At 40.2% G+C, this 24,665-nt stretch overlaps 1 long non-coding RNA gene across 2 annotated transcripts in view; it reads left to right on the top strand.

The window, feature by feature from the left end:
- Nucleotides 1-24,665, top strand: part of LOC104867881 — a 587,910-nt gene that overhangs the window by 250,746 nt on the left and 312,499 nt on the right. The window contains exon 3 of one of the 2 annotated variants that reach the window (XR_781883.3): nucleotides 15,215-15,315. The exons of the other annotated variant lie outside the window; for it this stretch is intronic. This is a non-coding gene — a long non-coding RNA (uncharacterized LOC104867881). The remainder of the gene's footprint in view (nucleotides 1-15,214; nucleotides 15,316-24,665) is intronic. 2 annotated transcript variants of the gene reach the window in all.

Below are 24,665 nucleotides of genomic sequence, written 5' to 3' on the forward strand. Positions count from 1 at the left end.
TACAGTCCACTTTAACTGCTCTCTTGCCACCAACATGTTACCTGTGAATAAATTCAAACAGCTGCTTTATGGTGCATGAAATGGTACTATAGCCATAAGAAAGGGTTAGACATGGAGGGTCTTTTTAATTTCTTTATTCTTATAGTAAAATTTAAAATGCTGAATGAGTGCATATTCTAAATTAGGAATAAAAAGAAAAGGCTCTTAGAGTGAAATTTTGTATGCCAGGCTTGATCAGAACTGGAATTGTGTGGAGAGATTTAGAAACATCTGGTAATGTGTTATTAATAAGTTAGCAGAAATGAATCAACAGTTTCAACCAAGAAACATAATTTGCATAAAATAATAAAGAATGCATAATATCTATTTTTCATCATATATAGCAACTGTGCCATCCAAATATTTTTAAATATACCAACAAGCCAGGAAATTTATACTTTGTTGGAGCCTAGGTTTGTAAATGAAGATAAAAATGTTTTTTGAACATTATTATAGCTTATAAATAAGTTATATATATACCATAGTACACACAGATACAGATAATAGATATAAATCAGTTGTAAGTTTTTTGAAGTGAAAGAATTGTTTTTTTAATGTATCTATTCTGAAAATAGATACAGAATTTAAAATGCAGGTAAGACCTCTATGCAAACTTACATACTGGAACTCACTATCTGAGTTTTGAAGTTTTAAACTGGGTGCTTTATGAGGGGTATGTGTAGCATTTGCTTTGACTTCAAGGGTAGCATTCAGAGGCAGCAAGCAGAGGGCTAGGCAAACTATGAGGACACCCTGCAGTTAGCTGCTCAGGTCCCACGCTCTCTCCGTGACCAGGAGTCGTGGAGGAGGTATTCTTTCATCCACACCTTTCTGGTTGAAATCTCACCATTGGGATTTCAACTCCCTGACCAGGAGTCGTGGTCAGTTCTGCTGAGCTCTTCTGATTCAGCAACACCACTCTGTAAGCTTGGAATTGGCCACGGTGGAGATATTTACACCGAGGAAGACAGCCCACGCTACAAATCAGGCATTTTTTTCCCCCTCGAGAAGTGATTGTGAAATATTAAAAAAATGTCTTCTGGCCATGAGCCCATTCTTAGCTTGTTTTTCGGTTTCCTCATCTCTAAAATGGGGGAAATAATATTTCAACTCTATATGGTTTCAATAATGTATAAATGAGATCATTTATGTAATTTCTTCAAAAGTGCTTAACTTGTGGTTCTTCAGAAATGAATTAACATGTTTGGGGCAAAAATGTTCATTATCTTCTAGTGGAGAAACCAATATGTTGTTGGAGTATATTAGTCAGAATGAATAACACCAGTTTAAAAATGTATTAAATATTTATGTGGCAGGCACACATTTAAGTATATTCTATGTATTATGTCCTTAATTTGTGACCTCGATTCAATGAGAGAAGTAGTCATTTTATCTCCATTTTACAAATGATGAAACTGAGGCTTACCCAGTTAGGGTAAGCAACGTACACAAAGACAAAATGTGCAATTTGAATCAAGGCAATTTACCTATGGAGTTCATGCTCTTAAACCCCTACTCTTGCACTTCCTATAAAGCCTCATAGGGCATTAGGAAAGGGCAAGACCTCGGGTCAACCCTGTTCAGCATCTTGCTTTTACAGATGAGAGAGAGAGAGAGAGAGAGAGAGAGAGAGAGAGAGAGAGAGAGAATAATTCACCCAAGGTCAGATATAAGCTTTTGTGTTTCCTGATTCCACCTCAACCCTCTAACAAGGAGATAAATAGGCAGTGCATATCCTCAAAAATGAGTGGGAACCATGTGCACCCTGGAAGGAAATCAGCAGAACAAAGAAGACACTTGTGATAAACAAGTATCTGGTGTTTTAGGGTCTCCACTGAGGGTTGATTTCCTTTCTCTTGGTAACACCAGGAGCCTTTCAGTGGCAACAGGGTGGAGTTTTTATTCAGCAAGACTCAGAAACTGATTAATGGGCTCCACGTAAACATTTACTTCTAATCAGTGTGACGCTGAATTCTAACATAGAAGGAAATGCACTCCTTATCAGCTAGCTCTACTTCTTTGACACAAAAGTTCCCATGTGTCCAAGCTATCTGACCTTCACCAGTATCTGTTTCATCAAAACTGGAGTTATTTTTCATGCTGGGCTAGAAGGGCATGTGAATATGTCCATGCACACTTATATACAGATGTGCATACAGATGTAACGTACAGCTAACTTCTGAAAGAAATGTCGAGTATCTCTCTTCCCAATTTGAAGGTTATCCTGGTTTCAGGGCCAAGAAAGAAGAGCTTCTGATTGATGAAAAAATTTCCTTCAAACCCTAACCTGGTGATTAATCTCATTAATCGTCCTCAGGCAGTTGTCCTGGTGTAGGAGTCTCATTAGAGAGTAAGCCAGGGGAAGGTCTGTTCTTCAGTGCATACAGAGGATAGCATGATGCGACAGGCTTCCTACACAATTGAAGATTCCTCCTTCCCAGTGTAAGCCTACAGCTGCATCGGCAGAACAGAATCTTGTATGTTTTTTGCATGCCTTGCTCAGGAAAATGATTATAAATTATGAATGTTTCTATTTTTATAGGTAGGAATATCATTAAACACTGATTGAAAATTCCCCAGTGGCATCTTGTATACATGTTTGACATGAGTCAGGTTGAAGACTTTCTAGCTAGGAAGGGGATGGTATAGGGTCCTCAGTGTTGTGGGAATTGTTGAGAAAGGGTATTTGAAGGCAGAGTAGGATGAGGGAAATGAGCAAAGTCTTGAATCTGAGAGAGCAGCTGAGGTAGGTATCTTTGTTTCTAGAAGCAGAGGTAGAATCAGGGACTTTGGAGTACATGATTTATCGAGAAGGTGCCCCTCAGGAGAAGGGATGAGGAAGGGCAGGAGACCAAGCTAAGATAGATGTGTTCTCAGTGGGAGCCATGTTTCAGCTGTGAGCAGCCAATTGCACCACAGAGATGGTTTCCCTTGAAGGAAGTGGCCAGCTTTTGTGCCTGAGGTAGTCAATCATTAGCCAGTGACCATACTTCCAAGGTGGGGCAGGATGCAGTTCTCTTAAAACATGCACAGCCATGTGCCTTTTGCAATTAATAGCTGCAGAAGCTAAGGGCTGGGTGCATTAACCTGGTGAAAGGAACATGGGCTCGTATCTGAGCACACACACAGCGCTCATAGAAGGACACACTGTGTGGTCTTGAGAGTTTGTGTCCAATCGAAATTATGCGGTAGAAAGGTTATGGGAGTGCTGCTGAGAGTCTAAGCATCCAGGCTTCAGAGCAGACAGCAGCAGCTGAAATCAACCAGCTCCTGAGAGGAAACAAATTTCCTGAATGCTGGCAGCAAGGGGCCTGAGATAATTATAGGGCTCAGGACTGGAGAGGATTTGCCTCTTTCTCCCCTGTTCTTGAGGTACTGGCTCAAACTCCTTCATGGAATTTGCTTGGCTGCCAAAGGGATCATTATTGTTTTGGGCTTTGAGAATTCTCTAAGGTATCAGGGAAGGAGAAATTGAAAGTGGAGTGGCCATTCCAGAAGCTGAGCTTTTCCACGAGCTGTGATAGTGGCGGTACTAGGAAAATGAAGTGGAGGTGGGAGGAAGGATAAGTTCAGCACCTGGACCTGGGCAACTCCATCTCTGCCTTCCCAACAGAGGCCTAAATTCTTGTTCAGGTTGAGTCCATCTCATCACGACTTAGTAACTTCATGATCTGGAGCAAGTTGCTGAACCTCTCTGTGCTTGTCTTTCTCCAGTAATAAATAAAATGAGATTGGTAATAGTTAATTCAGTTCTATTGTGAGGACTCAATATTTGCATGTAGCCAGTGCTGATAAATTGCACTATTATGTGGAATATTTTCATTAGATGATAATCAATCTTGTAAGTAGTAAAAATTTAAGAAGCTCTTTCTCTCTCCACACCCTTGTTCCTTTGTGTTTGCCAAATCATATACTTTGAATGTGTTCAGACAGTAGTTTAATATCTAAACATAAGGGAAAATTTTGAAAAGAGAATTCATAAGCTCCCAAAAGAGCTGATATCCAACATATATTTTTCTGCATATGTTATTACCATTCTGTGTGGTGATTTTCTTTTACTTTGCACACTTGTATTTGTGAAACCAATTTGGGAGCAGTTGGAGCCCAGGAGATAAAACAGAGTTGAAGCAAAACTTCATTCATTGCTATGTAAGGGGCTGGCAAAATTTGACTTTGAGTTAGCCAGGTTAAAATGGGCTGTATTTTAATAAAATAACAATAAGAAGTGTAGGCTGTTAAGGAGTGGGACTTGTTTTGCATTATATACTGTTTGGGGAGAAAAGAACTGTGATCAGGATAACAAGGTTTTAACAGTAGCTTGCATATTGTATGAATTCTGCTATCTCTTAGAAATACTCTTTGTGTTTTGAGTCTTTTATGATGTCATGACATTCTGGGAGCCACTTATCTTTTGTGTCCTTTTGTTGTCAGCTATAATGAAATAATTGGGATGACAATTATTTGATTGTTTGATTTCAAAAGTTTCCTGTGTCCAATTTATTCTATTGTCTGCTTCATGGTACCATGGTGTGGCATATCATGTCTACCCAGATTCTAAGAACAAAAACCATGTGTTTTCTTCCTGGGAGAAGTGTCCATTAAACAGAGTTTATTGGAGTTATGCTACAAATACTATAGTGAGCATTGGAAATAATTGCAGCCACCTATAACTGAAAAGTTTCAACATGCCAGGTGGCAGATGAGATCTCAGTGTACCATGGAGTTCAGTAGGCTAATTTAATAAACCTCAGATTGAAATAGATAGATAGACCCGAGAGGCATGTTTGAGATTGGACTTGTTACATATTTCAGGGAGATATGTCAGCTTGGAGTTCAACATGCCAGTCGCATACAGCCCACTTTACTGACTCAAATGGCACATGTTTTGGTTGTGAAGACTGGGTCACTTTGGCTCGCTCTAATTCCCTAACACTGCCCAGAGCTTTTAAGGAATTAGTGAAGGGTTCAATAATGAAGGGATAGGTCAGGACAGAGGTGGTTGTCACCATTGCTCTGCCGTATGATTTTGGCAAGAGGAGTCATAACCAGATCACCCACCCTGCCCAGGGTGACATGCATTGAAATCCCCAGTGTTCCACTTCGAGAGGGTAGGTAGTCTCTGACCCAGAAAAGCTAGTATAGATGCATTTTCAAGAGAGATGCTTTGAAATCCCGTCTTCAAATTCACATATTATGTCTTGTTCCTTTAGTTTTCTGAATGTTTTTGTTTATTAGAAAAGGGAGAGATAAATTTTTGCCTCATAGAGTTATTGTGTGAATCACAGGAGACAATGCAGATAAAGACATTTTGCCTGTAGCATAATGTACATTCCTTAAATGGTAGTTTTGTATTATTTTGTGATTCTTTTAGCCCCTGTCTCACTTTCGTGCGTGTGCCTCATCTCCCAGAGGTTTGTGCATCTGCTTAGGGTCAGCAGTTGTTGGCTATGGTTGCAGGGAATGGGAATACCTGCTCCCTTCCTCCACCTTTTCCTAGCCTCTCAGCTTTGTTTCTTGGTCGACTTTAAGGATTGGGAGGCACAGATAGAAAAAAAAATTGGTTGTCAGAATGAGGTTGTTACATGAGGGAAGAACTGTTCCTATACTTTGTATCTGAAACAACAGCTTTAAATCTGTCATTTTAGGAACACACACATGCACATATGTAAATACACACACACATATATATATATTCATGTACTATGCACTTTAGCTACTATCTATAGGAGAACAAAATGTTCTGATGAAAATAAATAATTCAGCTAATCATCCAGATGTTTTAGCCATATACTGTCACACAGCTGGGTTATCTGAAACAACTCGCTTTTTGGTGACTTGCGAATAAAATGCACAGACGATAGAATCTCCTTTTTCTCCTCCAAATTTTTGGCCTTGCTTCGATATGATCTAAATGATATGGCAACATATGGTAAAACCTCTCACATTCAAAAGCATGCAAGCAGCTGGCTCACACTTTCTACCAAAAAAAAATTTGCTCATAGGTATTTTGATGAATCTAAAATCCTCACAAAGCACATCATTTGAAAGAAATACAGCAGCAAAACAAACCCTGCATTCAAAGCAGGAGTATTGAAAAGTGTCAGGAGACCATTTTTAACCTTGCGTTTGTGTGCAGTCAACCAAAATAGAATAGATTTTTCTCTTATGGAAATAGTTTCAAAAGAGACTGAAAGACAAAGATTTAATGTTTGCAGAAAATCATACAGATTTGTCTGAAAAGCATCAAGAATTCCATCTTCAGCATCTGGATATTATTCTCATTAAGTAAGCATTTTCAGTTCCTCATGTTAGGGTCAAAGGATTCAGTTTAATGTTATGCTTTGACATTAATGACCATGGGAAAATCTACGTACATTTGTAAACTAGCAATCCAGTTGGATGGGAAGCAAAGTGAATAAAGACAAAGCTAAAATGAACACCACAGCAACATGTAACAGGTGGAAGGTGATTATTATTATTTATTTTAGTTTAGTTTAGTTTTCAGTATGTTAGTTTCAATTTCTAGGTTCAAATTATTCCGTGTCTTTTCCTAACTAATGAGATGATTGAAATTATATAGTAGCATGACAGCTTATCCTGCTACAGTTTTTATTCCCGTGTAGAGCTTTAAAGAATTATGGAGCCTAAAGACTGAATGGTACCCAGGGAATATCTATCTAGGATTGCAAAGTAAACACTCCTGGCCTGCACAGGTCACTTAAATGAATGAAGTAGGACAAAATGCTAGGTACATATAGTCACGTCAGAGACCTGGGTGCACTGGGGAAAGATAATTTCCTGGCACAGATCCTTAGCTTCAGCTCCTTGCTGCTGGGCAGGAAATCAGATCCAGTGTTATAGGTTAGCCTGAATTTCAAGAATATTCAGAAGTCTAGAATTTCATGCAATGCTCCAAAATATTTGGCTTATTTAGTATCTGCTGATCTCATTTGCTACTAATCTAACCACACTTTTTTTTTTTTTGGTACCAGGGATCAAACTTGGGACTTGTGCTTGCATAGCAGGCAGCAGAACTACTGAGCTAAATCCCTGGCCTTAACCACACATTTTATCGATGGGCAAACTAGGTCTAATTGAACACCTTGCAGAAATTCCTACAGTTAAATGGTATTACTGGGACTTGAACCCAGATCCTTTGCCTCTTCAACCTCATCATTCTAATGTAAACACAGTCTTCTATCTGTAATAGGGTTCAACAAAGGTAAAGTTCATTTCCAAAGACGTGAGGTGAAGGGAAAGGAAAATTTGTCCTATGATGATGTGAGGAAGCATGACTGGACTCTTGGCTGTCTCCACACCAAGGCTGCAGACCAGGGACTGTGTTCCACACACCCTCAGGCTGACGGGGAAGCTACACTGTGATTCCATTACTAATCATTTCCTGTGTTTGAGTGGCACTTTGGTTCCCAAAGAACTCTCCCTTGTCCCTTCGTTCATTTTGTAATGAGGAAACTGAGTCTCAGAGATCCTGAGGGACTTGTCAAGCCTCACAGCTAGGTTGAAGAAAAGCTGTCTGAGAGTTTGAGCAGCCCCAGTGCTCTTTCTCCCAAGTGCCATCTGAGCTTTATGGCTGCTCCAACTAGCGCCCTGTCCCAGCCATGGCTCCTGTCAAGCCACCCGCTGGGAGGACTGAGAACGCACTCTGCCCCCACCACCATAGGTCATTGCTGCTGTGAAGACAATAGCTAAATATGGCAGCCCTTACAGGTATTAATAGAAGTTCTCTAGCTCTCAGGCATTCTATTATTTGTGCATGAGGGGGCTGTTACAATGGGAAAGGAAGAAACATTTTCCTGACGGGAATTTTCATGCTGGCAAATTGGCTATTCTGACTTAAATTCATATTGTTACTAATTGGTGCTAGGGTTTTTGTTCTGGGCTGTGCATATGCTAAGTAGCGATTTTCCCTACTTGTTTGATTATGGATTAATCCACACATTTTACCTTACGAAAGAAGGAAGCAGCTTGTGCTGCTTCGGGAGGAAACATCTCATCTAATAATTATGCTTGGAGGCACTGGCTCCACAGAGCACTGACCCATGGGCAAGCTGTGGACAGAACCATGGAAAGAGCAACTCTGTCCCGGGCATTTTTTTCTCAACTGGATTTTAAAAGCAAATGTCTTTAGAACAGAGCCTTGAAGGGTGACAGGCAGCACACAGGCAGATTATTAAAGCATTTGTCATGAGGGCCCAGGAAGGGTGCCAGTGCTGCGGGCAGGGATGTCTTTCTGAAAATTTCTTGTAAATTATTAGGAGTTCCCCAAAGAAGCCTCTCAGCAGGAAAAAGGAAAGGGAAGTTACTTCCTAGCCACACTGGTTGCAGTGGTTTCTGAACTGCAGCTTCAGAAACTTGTTAAAGAAAGGGTCAGGTATACAGGGGAGGCTGAAATTTTGAGATCAGAAGATTGGACATTTAGGATGACTGTAATGATGTTTCCTCGTGTGTGCACATTTATAGATTCTTTTGTTTATAAGAGCAAGAAGGACACATTTATGATGCTGGAGCATTTTCTCCTCTAACAAGGTGAAATATATCCTCTTGTGTTTATAGACTCTTAATTTCAGTTTGATGAACTTATATTGTGATTCGATTCTGTTTATTTAAATTCTATTCCTGTAGGAATGTAGTAAATTTTTGCTTGAATCTCATAATTGCGTTTTGCCAAATTGTCTATTTGGCCTTTAAAGGCCGAGTAAACAAATGTTCATCTCAATATTATTATTGGCATCTCTGGAGGTGAGATAATCAATGATCAAGGGGGTCGAATTAGGTATCATCATGTCTAATTGGCATAATAAAATCAGTAATATAAACAAAGCATGCCCACCAGAACAGTCACATTAAGATACAAGTAAACTTTCTACACATTATATGCTTTATAAATTGAAATTCTCTTTCCATGTAAGATACAAATGTATGTTTTTATTTCAAGAGCAAATGTTTTCTTTTTTTTCATTGAGTTTATTGGTACACTTTAGGTATACAGTACAGTTACATGTATTATTGGGATCTTGTACCTGTACATGAGAGGTCTTAGTTCTCATTTTTCCCCCTTGTCCCTGCCCTCCCTTCACCCCCTCCTCCCCTCCCCATTTACAAACACTTTGTTTCCATTTTTTCAATTTCTCATATTTTTTTCTTTTCCCTTATTACCTTTCCCCTACCCTTCCCACTTTCCCTACACCTTTAGCCTTTTTCTTCCTATTTCACATTGTTAATTATCTCATTATGTACTGTTATAGTTTTTTACACCAGAGAAACAATTCGGTGTTTACACATGTGTGACTTATTTATTTCACTTAGAAGTATATCCTCAATATGTATCCATTTTCCCATGAACGACTCTACTTTCTCATTCTTTATGGCTGAGTGGTAGTCTATTTTATAGAAAAAACACATCTTCTGTATCCAGTCTCCAACTGATGGGCAAATGGGCTGTTTCCAAGTTTTAGCTATTACAAACTGTGCCGCTATAAACATAGGTGTGCATATATCACTGTGATATGATTCTTTTAATTCTTTTGGAAAGATACCCAGCAGAGTGATGGCTGGGTCAAATGGAACCTCTAGTCCAAGAAGAGCAAATGTTTTTATTTCAAGAGTAAATAGTTACTAATGATTACAAATATTTTCAATTTTATGAAAAATGATCGAGAACTTCAAGTAAGTAAAGGTATAGTCATTTAATAGACAATACATTAATTAACTAACCTTGATGATTATGTCTTTCTTATTAATGGAAAAATAAGTAATATAAAAAACCCTATAACAATAGAGATTGCACCATACCATGATCACTCTTTGTTATTTGCATTTAAAAATTAAGAAAAAATTTAAGAATGATATGCAATTTTAGTTATTTAATTTCATTTAAATGTGAATATTTTTTTAAAAAGCAGATTGTATTTAGGAAATGTTTTGCAGGCCTATTATAGCTACTGTCATTAGTATTTGATGGAAAGGAACAGGAGGTGGCTGGGTGAGGTAGACTAGCTGGCACCAGTGCAGGCAGGGAAAACCTACTTTCCAGTCTTTCTCATGAGGGCATACAACTCTGGTGCTGCAGGTGTGGGCCAACCTCTTCGGCCACCCTTTTCCTTAGAGGCTATGGATGTCACTTTCCTCACTTAAGGCTCTTCTTCAGATAGTTTATAGGACAAATAACAACATTGTAACTCTTGATGGATGCTGCTATTTGTATAAGATGAGTTCTGTAACAGGTAACAGGTTAAAACCTTTAGGTAAATTAAGGTGAAGCTTCTTGATCATGTAATTGATTGCCCTTTTGGTTCAGGAAAACCTTAATTGAAAGTGAGGTATAGTTCTGCAATTTTGAGGAGCCGTAAAAGGAAGATTGAAGTGTTTAAAGTAGCTGCCAGGCTCCAATAGTGTTCTTTCATCCAAACTTATTTTCTGATACCCATGCCCTACTGTGGTGATTGGATTTGCCAAATTTTCCCTCTTCATTCAATGGGGGAAGAGAAATTCCCCCCCTTTATTCAGTGGGGGGAGAGAACAGCATCCTCCTGAGTTCTCCCCACTCTGGCTCAACTGACAGTAAGTTGCTGCATGTCTGCAATAGGAAGAGGATAGAAGCAGACCTAATGACAATAAATAATAACCATAAAATCATTTCCCTTCTCTTTTCTAGAACGCATTGCAACTAACAAAATATTTTTAAATCCGTGATCTCATTTGATCCTCTAAGCACAGCTATTTTTGATCTTTCTTTTTTAAAGGAAACCCTTGGGTAGAGGTTCATAGAAACGCAGTCCACTGCATCTGGAAGGCATAGGAGAAATTAGTTTAAAGTCATAGCATTTCAGAGAGAAACATCTTAGCCTAGGGGTCATGGAATAAATGATTTTTTTTTTCAAATGAGAACATAAAGGCCAGGAACATTTTTGTACGTCTCTGAATTGGATCCTTCAATTTTATGTTTCCACCAGCATCTCAAAAGCAGACTCAGGTTAAATTACCACTGTAGAATCAGGTTTTCTCTCCCCTAAAGTGTGTTGGGCATATGGGATGCATTTTATAGTGCAACTCTGGACGTTTGAAGCGGGTTTCAAAAGCATTATGTTGAGCAGAATTTTGGATCCACATGATAATGGGAAAGAATCATAATTGATTACAGATGTCTCTAATGGAGATGGGTTGACGGTGGTAGGACCATTTCTATCTGGAATTAAAGCATTGCCGTAAGTGTTATCACCATTAGTAACTACAGGACATAGGTGGTTTTGAAGGGAGGTGGGTCTGGCATCAGGAAACTGCTCATAGTGGGTAGAAATAGTAGAGCAGAGATGGTATATGTGTGTGCGTGGTGTATCTGCCCAGCAGGAGCATTCAGAGACAGCCTCAGGGCCTTGGGTACCCAGAACAGAGCTACACTCAAGGCAAAAATTATTCCAAAAATTAGAAGTGGCAAGGCACTAGTATGATAGATGTCCCAGATTTTCTGGGATGTCAGACTTTCAGTTTTAGAATAGAAGCAGTCCTGGGAAAACTAGAGATATTGTCATCCTAGAAGGCACTAATAAAAATTTTGCACACTGCATTGTTTGAAAAGGCGAGTCATGCCATGGGTCAGTGTATTAAGCTGTTGTTATAATAAGTGCAAAACAATCCCCAAAACTTAGTGGTTTCCAACCACAGACATTTCTATATTCCACCCCCCACCCCTTAGGTCTGTTGTGGTTTGGTTGCTCAAAGCTGGGATCAGCTGGATTCTAGTTTGAGAATTAAACATAGGCCTCCTTCAAATGCTTCTTATTTTCTCATTGTTTTCTAGGACAAATTTTTCCTATAGAAATAGTAAGCACAAGAGGCCAAAATAAATGGTGCAATATACTTAAAGCCTTGGCTCATGCCAAATGCACCAACATAACCTTTGGTTTAAGCAAGTCACAAGGCCAAACCCAAAATGAAAGATGTGGAGAAATCTACTTCACGTACTCTGATGCCATGTTACTAATAGGTCTCGAGGTAAAGCGCATGGTATAAGGAGAGAGTGAAGAGTGAGAAGAATACATAGTCTGCACAATCACTATCTTTAGTGCAAGGTCTCTACCAGATTTATCTGTGTTCCTGCAGTGCCTAGCATGGCAGGTCCCCCGTGACTGTTGCATAAGTGAATTAATGTCTCTAAAATAGGATTTCATATAAAACAGTGGTGTACATTTCCTTAAAAAGTCATTCGGGTATGGTGGCATATGTGTATAATTTCAGCCCGGTAGAAGGCTGAGGCAGGAGAATTGCAAGACCCAGCCCAACCTGGGCAACTTGGTGACCAAATAAGACTGTCTCAAAAAAAATTTTTTTAAAAAAGGGATGAGGACATAGCTTAGTGTGAAGACCCTGGCTTCAATACCCAGTACCACAAAAACAAAAAGCAGTTGTTTGGTCTCTTTATCATGAGATACTAGGAGCTCCTAAAGTGCTGCTGAAGGTCAGATAGCTTCCTAAAGGACTGTTAGGAACACTTTCCTCCCCCGACCTCCTATTACTTGTTGTCTGTGTGGTGTTCTTTCTTTGCTTGCAAGTTTCTTCTACTGTGTTTTTCATTCTTCAGCTTCGTCAACAGGCTCCTGGAAGCCCGGAGAAGTATGAGAGATGTCCTCTGCCATTTCACACCGCAGAGACGTAGTGACTTGCATATTCCAGGGACTGGTGTAATCCAGGGACTGTTGTGACTGCCTTTGATGTCCTTGGTACAGTTCCTCTCTCCTCCTCATCACCTCACCCAGTAGCTGGTGCGTAGTGGCTGGCATTCCAACAGTGACTCGTGACTTGAAAATCAGGCAAATGACATTAAAACATTTGTTTGCTTTTACAATTAAATGGAGACATTATTACCACATTCCCTTCCTTCCCTGTTCTGTGGCCTGTATGCCTATGGTGTGTGTGTGTGTGTGTGTGTGTGTGTGCATGCGTGCGTGTGTGTGTAGGCAGACATGCTGAAATCATTCTAAGTATTTTCTATGATATTATGCATTACATCTGCATTTTTGGGTACTTTTGACATTTTTCCCCTAAGCGATGAAAAGGGCAAGAAGTGTGTGTATAGGGGATAGAAAGTTAGCCTAACCTACAAGGAAGTAGAACCCTTTCTGGGACACAAAGGAATTTAGATTCTTCTTTGTCTTTTAGAGAGGACTCAGTGTTCCTTTATATGTAGGGTCCAAAGCACACAACAAAGAGTCAAGACTTGGTGCTCTTCAGGTCAGACTTGGCTCTGTCTCTGAAGATTTCCACAAAACAAAGTCTGAGCTTGTTGCACAGCAGAATTCACAGTTTCTTTTCAAGCTAAAAAATGCATTCAGAGGCTCAAAAGAAAACACTGGACAGAACTGGCGGTCCTTGCCGCACAGCCTCGCTTCTCTTCGCACAGAGCTGAAGGTGGACAACCAACCCAGGTGTCTCTCCTTGTTCAAACAGCGGGCTGTACAATAAAGTTCATTCTGTAGCAGTGTCCTTTCTCACTGATTTCAATAAAGCAGAGGGGAATGCTTTCCAACAGAGACAGCGACCTCTGAATTCTACAACACCCCACGACAGAAGACATGAGATGCAGATATCACTTAAAATTAACCATATGTCATCTTGTGATGTGTAGCCAGCAGAGGAGTGGACAGTGTTAAAATCCCGAGGTCAATGTTAGTGAGGGTCATTGAAAGGACTGGCCATCCGTGTACTCAGGTGTTTCAGAACTGTGATCCTTCCCGCCTTTTGCCTTCTTCCTGTCACTTCTCAGTAGGACAGCTGGGGCGCGGAAAACCAATCCCCAAAGCTGGAGAATTATTCTCAGCACTCGTCACCGTCACCAGTGTTTCTGCTCTCAGACCCTGAGGAAAAGCACAGCCTCATCATTCACAGGAACTTTCTGTTACTGGGGTGAAGAATGTCTGTGATGCTTCCCGGGTAGTTGTAAAAAGCCTCCTAAGTGCCTTCCCTTTGCCTACCCCACTTGGTAACTGTTGTTAGCTGCTTATATAAATCATCTATGTTCTATTTGTTTTTATGTCTGTGCTTTCTGATTAACTTGGCCAGTCACTCTATGCTCACTTGGTCTGGTTACCAAATAGTCACAGTGATACTTTCTCTACCAAAATGTCTCAATTTGGGCACTTGTATTTCCCATGCAGCCAGTGGACATGGGTGCAGTATCATTTGGTCTGCTAATTGGTTTGCATTACTATTCGACTAGGTTTAAGGACCTTTCGGATCCACTAAGTGGGAGGGGCCAGGGAAGCTAAACATTGGGCACTGTGCAGATGACAGTGTCCTATGATGGTAACTGTCCCACGCAAAACAAGAAACACTGAAAATAGAGGTGAACGTTCTGTGAAAAGTCTAGAAAGGTAAACTAGGGTAAAGGATCCATAGTCAATGTTACTGTGAGCACTGTGCTGCTTTATAAAACAGTTGTTTCCTTGTTGTTAGATTTGCTTCAACTACTCTGCTCTGTTATAGGAGGTGGAAACATTCTTTGTTTTGGCAGTGTTTTTGATCAAACCCAGAGCCCTGTATATGCTAGATTCTAGGTAAATGCCGCACCACCAAGCTATACCCCAAGCCCCTAAGAGGGAAGCTCTTACTACTTAGAAGACAAATGGTTTCATTTCTACTCACCCAAGCCTATTTAAAATAAAAACACTCCTAGTAATCACCTTGCCAATAACTACTCTTTAATGAGCCCATATTCTCTAGGTAGAAAGGCCCAGGATTTTCACAGATTATCCCATTTATCCTTCACAACAAACCTGGGAACAGACTGTAGAATTATTCCATGCAGAGATGAGGAAACATGGGTTATGCAACCTTGATAACTTCATCTGGAACCAAGAAACAGAGTTTTTAAGTGGTGCTGAGGGAGACTTTCTGCTTGGGTAGCAGAATGTGCTTCCTGTCTTCCTTTGCTACCCTTGCCCTTCCTCTACTCAGAACAAACAACACTAAGCAAATAAACAGGAAAACCGAAGTTTCTTCTCCTTAGTAAGGTATTCAAAGCCCCTAATTTAGTGCACACAGTGCATTTTCCATTTCTTGAGGTCCCCAAACCTGAGGGCTGATTGTGAGAGGGGATCAATAGAGTGGCACAGTGTGGTCATCCCGGAAACCAGCCACATCACTTCTTTCCAACTTACAGGGCCTCCGACTGCACCCCATGATGTACCCTAAGGATGCTTCGGTACACTCACAGTCCACACCGCAGTGGTGGTTGCTTTTCATTTGGCCCCAGCCTGACAGGTGAGTGAAAATAGCACCCAGGACCTCACATGTTGCAGAGAACACATATCTGCATGCTTTCTCCTTTGGAGTGTTTTTCTTTCCACATTTGTGAACTGGGGGATGTCTTTGAGACACGAGTTATTTAACATCATAAACATTTCTCTAGGAAGCAGAATAGCTTTATATAAAGAACAACTTTAATTATAAGACTGGGTGATGTCGTTATAGTATTGCTTTGTTGAAAGCCTAATAATGAGATTATCATTGTGGGCTGTCACAAAGTCGAACATTGCTCTAGATTCTCCATGTGGCTTCACTCGAGTCTCACAGCATTTGTGGGTTTGTTTGCCTCGTAGCGTCAGGACGGCGTCTTGACTCAAGTGATTCTTTTTCATAGAGTTCCGTGTGAGGAGGTACCATGCCTCCATTTGTCATTTGTATTCCCATGTATGAAAAAGCTGCTTTTTAATCTGTGTAATTCGTTTTCACACATCAGCGCTTTTGCAGAAGTGGAGAGGAGAGACAGGAGGTGAAATGGGGAGTCCTGACAAAAGCAATTGGCAGAAGCACAATTTACAATAGAGGAGAATCTTGGAATTCTATTTCCAAATTATGCAAGCCTTTCCAGAAAGAGCAAGTCACAGCAGATCAGATAACTGCCTCACAATTAACACTGACAAAGAGCAGAATTGCTCAGGGTCCTGCTCCTTCTCTTGTTTCTCTGTGTATGTCCATGGTAGAAGAACTTTGGGGAACTTGTGAGAGGATTAGTTCAACCACAGAGAGGGAGAGAAGGAGCTGATGGGAGGAGGGAGGAGGGCTCTGCATTGTTCTTGGCCTTTTGGAGGACTTCATTTCTGTTGTCTGGTGGTTTAAGGTCTATTGGATGTTTTAAAGCCGGGAGGTGCTGCAAAAAGTGCTTTAATTGGATCCAAATTAGTTAAAACAGTTAGTTAACTCACTTTCAGGATTTCAATGACAAAAGAGGGCCTCAAGGCCTGGCCCACACAAGTCAAGAATACTTCCTCATAAAAGGAAGAAAATCCCAGCTGTGTAGTCCCTATCATTTCATACTTCAGATTTCAAACAGTGATAATATAACCAATGACTGAATGACTCAGCGATGTCCTGAATGACTCAAAGATGCTCCCATAACCACTTAAATGTGTATTTATGGGAACTGGGCATAACATTAGTATGTGAAATTGTGGCTGGTCTAGCCTTCCAGCTCTGGCCTGGATCTCTGCCTCTCGTGTCCTGTGGGGCTTCCGCCTGGCTCCATTCTGCCCCCTTTCATTTCTGGCACTGTCCTATTGTTTTCTAGTCCAGAACCCTATGTGGTCCTTGCAAATCGGGAAACCAGATGGGTAGGGAAAGAGGAAACACTGAGCTAGCTATCTTATTTGTCCTCGCAGCGTCTGTTTGAGGTAGGCAAGGACAGGAATTAAAAATGACATTACAGAGAGATGCAGTGAAACACTGAAATCAAGCACCAGAATGGTGGGGACTGGAGATGAAAACCCCATGCTTCTCCCAGCCCATCTGAGACTCTCATGACAGAAACAGAAAAGCTATGGTAGCAATTTTCTTAAAATAATTAGGAGACCACATCCCGGCTAAAAATAAAGGGAAAATAGAAAAATATTTTTCTCTCTTTGCATGTGTCAAGTCAGATTCTTTTTATATATCCTGCTTGGTCAAAATCATTTGGAAAAGCATCCAAGCCAGAGCACTGTTTCCCTTTGGTTTGGACAGAACAGGATTGCAAACTGAGATTGTGCCTACAACCTCCTGAGAGTGCTGCTCTCCACCTCCAGAACTGCCTTTCAGCCCTGAGCCAGCCCAGTGGGCTCCCGATCAGTGCTCACCTGGGCACCGCCAGGCACCAGGCTCTGCCAGTAAAGTTTCAGTACAAACATTAGGGAGGCTGGCCAGCCAACAGGGTTCTCTCAGGAAGTGTGCAGCCCTCTGTACTCTATAAAGGATCCGAGGGAGGGGTATCTGCTTTAAGAAATATTGCTGGCAAAAAAGAGCCAGTGCCAAGGTTTTAGAATCCTCGCATCGCATGTCTATTGCAGTGCTCTCAGATCTCTTCTTCCCAAATAGCATTTATTGTCTCTCCCTTGAATCCTTTTACATTGAATCTCAATGGCAGAAAATTGTAAGGGAAAGAAAAAAAAAGCAGTGGGCAGGAAGTTCCAAGACCTGGGTTCTTTTTTTCTTTTGCTACTGGGGATTGAATTTAGGGTCCTTGCACTTGTGAAACAGCCGCCAGAACCACTGAGCTAAATCCCCAGCTAAGACCTGGGTTCTTTTGATGGCTCTAATATCATCTGTCGTTAGGATGGCCATTCATCCAGCAGAATGAGAGATGTGTCTTGATTTTCTTTTGGGAAATTTCATTTTTCATTTAAAACATTGGTCCTAGCCTCAAGGAACTTCCAATTTACTTCAAGGAAGAAAGGCAGATCTAATTGTTCTTTAATCATTTAAGAAATTAATGTTCGCAAAATGAATTTTTTGGGTGGTCTGAGTTGCTTTTTTGTCTAATCCAAACTCAGCAGTTGTTTTTTTAAAACTTTACTGAATCACTTTGTTTTGTCTTTTTGGTATATTTTTTGGTCAGCAATATGCTGTCAGAGCTGGGCACTTGGAATTCAGTCCTCTCTCTCTCTACAGACAAAGACACTGAGATCTAAGAGATCACTGCATTTGCAGATGTGTAAGATACAGTCTCCCCTAAATGTACCAAAAGCTCACCTGCATCAAATGAGTCACAGTTACTGAGGAAGGAAGCTGGAAAATGAATTATTTCATACAGTGCTGCCTTTAAAAGTGAAAAATGTTATTTTGTTCCCTTAAATATGGCAAAGTTCATTTCAATAAAAAACTAGAAGTTTTCATATATAGTGGTAATCTGGAAAAGATAAGTTTTGAAGAAACACCACTGTCATGTCCTTGTGCGCAGTACAATTTATCATTCTCAATAAGCATATGATGAAGGTACATAAAATGCATCCCTAATGTCCTGCAAAATTCCATGTCTCTTACACAAATGCGTCTTGTATAGCTGCAAATACATTTAATAATATTTTAGATCTCACATAACCAGCTGCTTTTTGCAAACACTCCGCTCCTTCATAAATAATCACTTGTAAACAGCATTCAGACAGCTAAAGGGATTTCAAAGCCTTTTTTCCTCCATTACCAAAGAAAGTCACTGGAGAGAGAGAAACCGAGGGGAGCTGGTGGGAGTAGGAGAATCAAAGATAAGAGCTGCTGCTGCCAGAATCCCACACCCTGGGGCTGGTTAGTGACGCAATGTGGAGAACAATTGAGAGAAACTCAGCTAGTGGTTAAAAAAGAGAGCAAATCTGCTCTCAGCAAGTAATAGCCTCCATTTTAACCTGGGCCAAGAGAGTGGGAACCGCCCCTCCTCCCTAGCCCGCGAGTCCTCCGCAGCCCCGACAGTTACTCTGCTCCGCGCTCTCTAGCACAGAGCCCCGATGGGGGTTGGGAAGCGGGGCGGGACTGCTCTGCCTGCAGGCCCACTCAGAGCGCCCTGAGAATTGTGCTGTTGTCTGTGAAATTGCTCCCTGCCTTTTCCGGGTCTCATCAAGTATTTTTGCACTTTTATACCTTTTAAAAAATATAACTTGATTTTGAGTTGGTCAGTGGAATTGTCTGTTTGCTTAGCTTGATCTATATTGACTGTTGGCTCCAATTTCAGGTGTGTTTTCAGTTGACTATGCTCCCCACCCCCCAGGAAGACAATTTAGCCCCTATTTAGCATTTTTGCTGACAGAGAAGGAGCAGGCTTGCTGTTTTTGAATCTACATTTAAATGCACTATTTGGTCAACAATAATATATATATGTATGTATATATATATGTATATATATATATTCTACATTTATATAAAGATAAATAATATAATTAACAAACATATATTTAAATAAAATATATTTTTACAGTTTGAAAAATCACTCAGATCCTTGACTTGTTGCTGACTTTTGGCCCATTTTCTGCTGTCATATTGTTTTACATTTCTCTGATACTAGGGTCCTTTCAGCAGAATTCTTTCTGCATCGCCAGCCCCCCCATGAACACATAGGAGTTAGAGTTATGAATAGAAGGTTCCCTCATCACCAGTGACAGCAATCACCTATAGAGTGTCCTCGGCACACAGCAACTACCTCCATGGAAGATTGCATTTTGTAAACAAAACTATGCCTTCATCTCTTGAATCAATCAAACCTCCATGTTTAGTAGTTAGTGTGTCAATGATGAACATATGTGTGCTCCTAATAAAGTAATAATTAATCATTATTGTGCAGGTGCAATAGTGTATTAAGATTGACAATTCAGAACTATAATGTAGAATTTTTTTTTATTTTTTTTTTATTTTTTTTGAGATAGGGTCTCACTGTGTAGTTGAGACTGACCTGGAACTCACTGTGTAGCCCTGGCCAGTCTTGAACTCACAGTGATCCTCCTGCCTCAGCCTCCTGAGTGCTGGGATTACAGGCGTGCGCCACCACACCTGGCTTATAATGTAGAATGTTGAGGAGAAAAACTAGTAGTTGTCTATCCCATAAGTCAAATTCAAGAAACATTTTTTCTTTAAATTTAATTTGGGGATTCTGTATTTGATTTAATTTAGAGAAACAAATTTGGGAGAGCAGAGAGATTCGTAAAAATTTGCCTTTACAAAATTGCTGGGGTGATAGTGGTTACATACTGATCTAGCTTAGAAGCTATGGGTGAAATCAGGTGGAATGAAGAGATGGACAAAGAAAGAACATGGTATAGAGAAGCGCTGCTGTTTAAAGTCAGAGCATGGCAGTGAACTGGTCAAATAGATTTTATTAGGGGACGACTGCAACAGGAGAAAAGAGACCTCCGTGTAGAACTGGGCTCAATTCAGATCACAGCATGGATGAGTGGGAACTTTTAGTCAAGTGGCAGGGTGTGGGTCTGTGCATAGCCCCCTCCAGGAAACAATGAGGTAGAATTTGTTTTGAAGGCAGGCAGGGTGATGAGGATGGGGGACTGATGGTAAATTGATTTGGCAGGATTTTTGCTAAAGCTGGGAGAAGCAGTTCTAATAGGGAGCTGCCAAGATTGAGCCCTAGAGTGCTTGGAGAAGGCCGAGTGAAATTTGGTTAAGGAGTCTGCCACTGCAAAGACGTGTGGTCATTGCTTTCATGGGCTAGGCTGGTATATGTTACATTGGCGTGCACACGCGCGCATGCACACACACACGGAAAACAAACAACAAAGCAAATCCAAATTTTGGTGGTTAATATAATGGACTTTCTTTCTTGCTCAACTTTGTAAGTAGTTTGAATGTTTATCTCTTTCAAAACTTAATATAAAATTGATTGCCATTAGCAAAATTAAGAGTGGGATGTTTAAGGAGGTGATTTTAGGCCACAAGCTCTCTGACTTCATGAATGGATTAATGTTATTATCCTCGCTCTTGCTCTCTCTCTTTCTCTCTCCTTTTTAAGCTCTGCAACCATGTGGCAACTTCTGGCATGGAATGATACAGTAAAAAACCCTCACCAGTTTTTAGTACCTCGATATGGGACTTTCCAGCCTCCACACTGAGCCAATAAGTTTCTGTTTAAATTACCACGTCTCAGGTGTTCTGTAATAGCAGCATGTCATGGACTAAGAGAGTGGAAGAGGAAGTCAGTTTGCTTACAATCGCTCACCAAATCAGGCTGATGTGGAATTCACCACCTCATGCCTGTACTTTTTGAACAGTGAACAATGTGCTCATTTTTATTGTCTCTGTTTGCAGGGGAAGATATGAGAAAAATACCAAGACTTCTCATTTCTTCATCTAAAATGACATTGCCTAAAAGTGACATCTTTCATAGTTAATTGGCTACAGCCAGTTACATGGTCTTACCTACTGATACAGAAGGTTGAGAAGGATTTGTGTATAGGGGGATATTTGGTGAAGATTACTAGAGGTTCCACATTTATGTTTATAGATGTGAATACGATAAATGTTTTCTATTTCTTTAGAAGCAATGGCGAGAGAAAATGTTGCAAAAGTGGTATTCAAATAGAAAATTTAAAATTACCCAGGAAGTTTCTTTTAATTTCAAGTCAGCACAAATAATAAAATATATTTAAAACATCATGATAATGTATTAAATAACTTTCCCAGCTGCTAGACACAATATTGGATACGCACAAGTTAAAGGAGGAAAAGTTTTATTAGGTTGATGGTTTTGGGGGATTTAGTCTCTGGTAGGCTGGGTCCAAGCAAAAGTTGTATGGGGAGAAGGTGTGGCAGAGGAAAGCTTCTTACCTTATGGAAGCCAGGAAGCAGAGAGAAGGAAGGAACCTGGGACAAGAATATACTTTTTCAAGCGGGGATAAGGACATACTTTTTCAGGTCATACCCCCAGTGACCCACCTCTTTGTACCAGATCCCGCCTCCCAACAGCACAATCAGCCATGAACTCATCAAGACTAATCCATTAGTGAGTACAACATCGCCATGATTCAATGGCCTTTCAAAATTTCCACCTCTGAGTCAGGCGTGGAGGCACACACTTGTAATCCCAGCACTTGGAAGGCTGAGACAGGAGGATCACTGTGAGTTCGAGACTAGCCTGGGCTACATAGTGAGTTCCAGGTCAGTCTCAACTACAGAGTGAGAGAGAGCCTGTCTCCAAAATAAATAAATAAATAAATAAATAAATAAGTAAGTAAGTAAGTAAGTAAGTAAGTAAAAAAGTTCCACCTCTGAATACATGAGACTTCTTTAATGGTTCTGTGTTGTACACCATACTATAAACCGTTTACTTCTTTGGGTATAAAATATTATTAACACAGGTAATGCAGTGAAACCTGTTAAGTGGAGAGCCATTAAGTGGATATTTTAGATCTAAAGCATAATAGTTACATGAAATCTCCTTATTCCAGACATCAAAATTCTCAAATTATAGATCAAGTTTTCCTATTCTCAGAAGTTTAGTGTCCTTTGGACTTTAGTTCGGAAAATAGTTTAAAAGGAGACAAGTTTATGATGTATCTTGGAGTATGCCCTATTGGTACAGTGCTATAGGGAGGGCTACATTAACCCAGTAGCTCTGGCTCATTGGGCCAGAGTGATAGCAATAAAATAAAACAAAACAAAAAGGTCTAGGTGAGTTATACTCTGCGTAGTTTGGCATAGATCCCACTACTCCTTATTGTCATTTATTAGTTTTATTACCGGATGCGGCTACTGAATTTATTACTCATGTGGGAAATGAGTGAAAAATTCCACCCCTCCTTTGGGCTCCTTCTCTATCACCCACTGCAACCACTAGTAACTGCACAAAACACTGATTGTAAAACAAACTCATTGCCTTTTGGGACTAGTTCCTCAGCAAACACCTGGGCTACGAAGTATTTTAGAGAGATGAATGAATAAAGTAGACATGCAGTGTGAGCTATGTTAACTCTGGCAGTACTGGACATTTAAAAGGTCAAACAAGCCTTTATTATTGCAAAAGGAAAATTATAATGATATAAATAGGTGTTTCACTGTATTACTTGTGTTAATCTTTTATTCCCCAAAGGAGTAAATAGTTTATAGTATGGTGTGCAACATAGAGCCGTTAAATCTATAAAAGCAGTATTTAGCGGGAGAAATAGAAAAGCCTAATTTAATTTAAAATTGATGCATCGCGGGGAGCATGTGGCTTTCCATTATCAGTGTTCAGAGCCGTGAACGAGGAGCTGGTAAGATCCCACTGCATATGAAGTGGTGAGGCTGACACATGCCGGGCCCCAAAAGACCGGTGGGGCAGATGTCGACATCATGGTTAGGCTGAAGCCAGACGGTTTTCTTTGTAACCGAGACATACGATTGGGAACAGAAAAATTTTGATATCCACATGTCAAGTCAGTTAGAATTAACTAGTTTGCTGAACAGCTGAACTGAATTTTACAAACTTGAGCTCATTTGGGGTCTTAGATTCCTTCTCGGCATGCTGATTCTCAAGCTGGTGCCATTATGCAGCTCATATTAAAATGCTATGAAAGCAAAGCATTTTGTGTTGAGTGGTTGAGCAAACTCTATTATACAGTAATTATACTATCAGTATAGAGTCTAATTTTAAATGGAGGAGGGGGTTTTAACAGAATGAAAGCAGAAAAGAAACTCAAGAGCAGAATTTTTTCATTATCACTATGGGATGGTAAAATTGCAGAACTATGCTAACTTACGAGGCTATTTTTAAACCTATTTGTACTAAATAAAATTAACTCTAATTTTGCTGGAGTTTAACAAAATTTAGCCACTGTAACAACAAGTATAGATTTCAATGAGTTCCCTGTAGTTGCTGCTATATTGAGCATGCAAAAATTTCTCTGTCAATGACCATTCATAGGCACGTTTGCTCCCTTGGTCTATGTTAAGACTCACAGAGACACTGGGCCTCAGGGTAATAAATGAGTAGGACCTTCTCAGATATAATTCTCGCTGACAGTGAGGGTGTGGGAAGTTGAAGGAGGGGCATGGGAAGGCCTAGTTGGCTGTAGTGTGAACTGAAGTACTTGAGTTACTTGTGAAGTAATAAGATTGGTTATGTCACTTGTGGAATTTAATTAAATACTAGTTTTAATGTCTACTGTGTATAGAGTATCACATGGGTCTGTGTACCACTCAAAAATGCATAAGAGCGGGGTCTGCTCTCAGGGAACAGATAATCTACTATAAATCAGTTACATTTGTTTGTTGATTGCTATGTGAATACTGGATATTAAATTAATTACAAAGAAAGGGATTGTCCATTGCATGGATTATCCAGGCTCTTTATTACTCCTTTTCCCTCTACTGCACAGCTCATTTCAACCTCCTCAGGGAGAAAGAAAAACAAATGGAGACAAAATATTAAGGCTAATTTACTATATGCTAGGAAACAGGAAAACTGGGTAGTTTAGAGCAAGAAAATATACCAGGAAAAACAGGAGTTATAGGTTAGATGTTTTTTGTTTGTTATTTGATGCATACCGATAGATAATAAAGGTATTAATTTGCTACACAAATATGTGCAAAGACATTCATGCATGCAAATATATGACTACCATGAATATTTCTATAGTAGTATAAATCTTATACACACTTAGGTGTGGAATGTATGTGTGTGTGTATAATATCTATGTTTTGTTATAGCTTTTAGTGGTTTGGATCTCAGCTCTCACCCAGAGGTCCATGAGTTGAAGGTTTGGTCTCCAGCCTGTGGTGCTGTTGGGTAATGGTGGAAACTTTAGGAGGTGGAGCCTAGTGGAAGAAAGCTGAGTCATTGGGGTGTAACCTTGAAAGCGATAATTTCTCTCGCCCTCCCCCCTCCCCTC

This window comes from Fukomys damarensis, unplaced genomic scaffold (assembly GCF_012274545.1).
Source record: "Fukomys damarensis isolate Sample0158 unplaced genomic scaffold, DMR_v1.0_HiC HiC_scaffold_12, whole genome shotgun sequence".
Taxonomy (NCBI): Eukaryota; Metazoa; Chordata; class Mammalia; order Rodentia; family Bathyergidae; genus Fukomys; species Fukomys damarensis.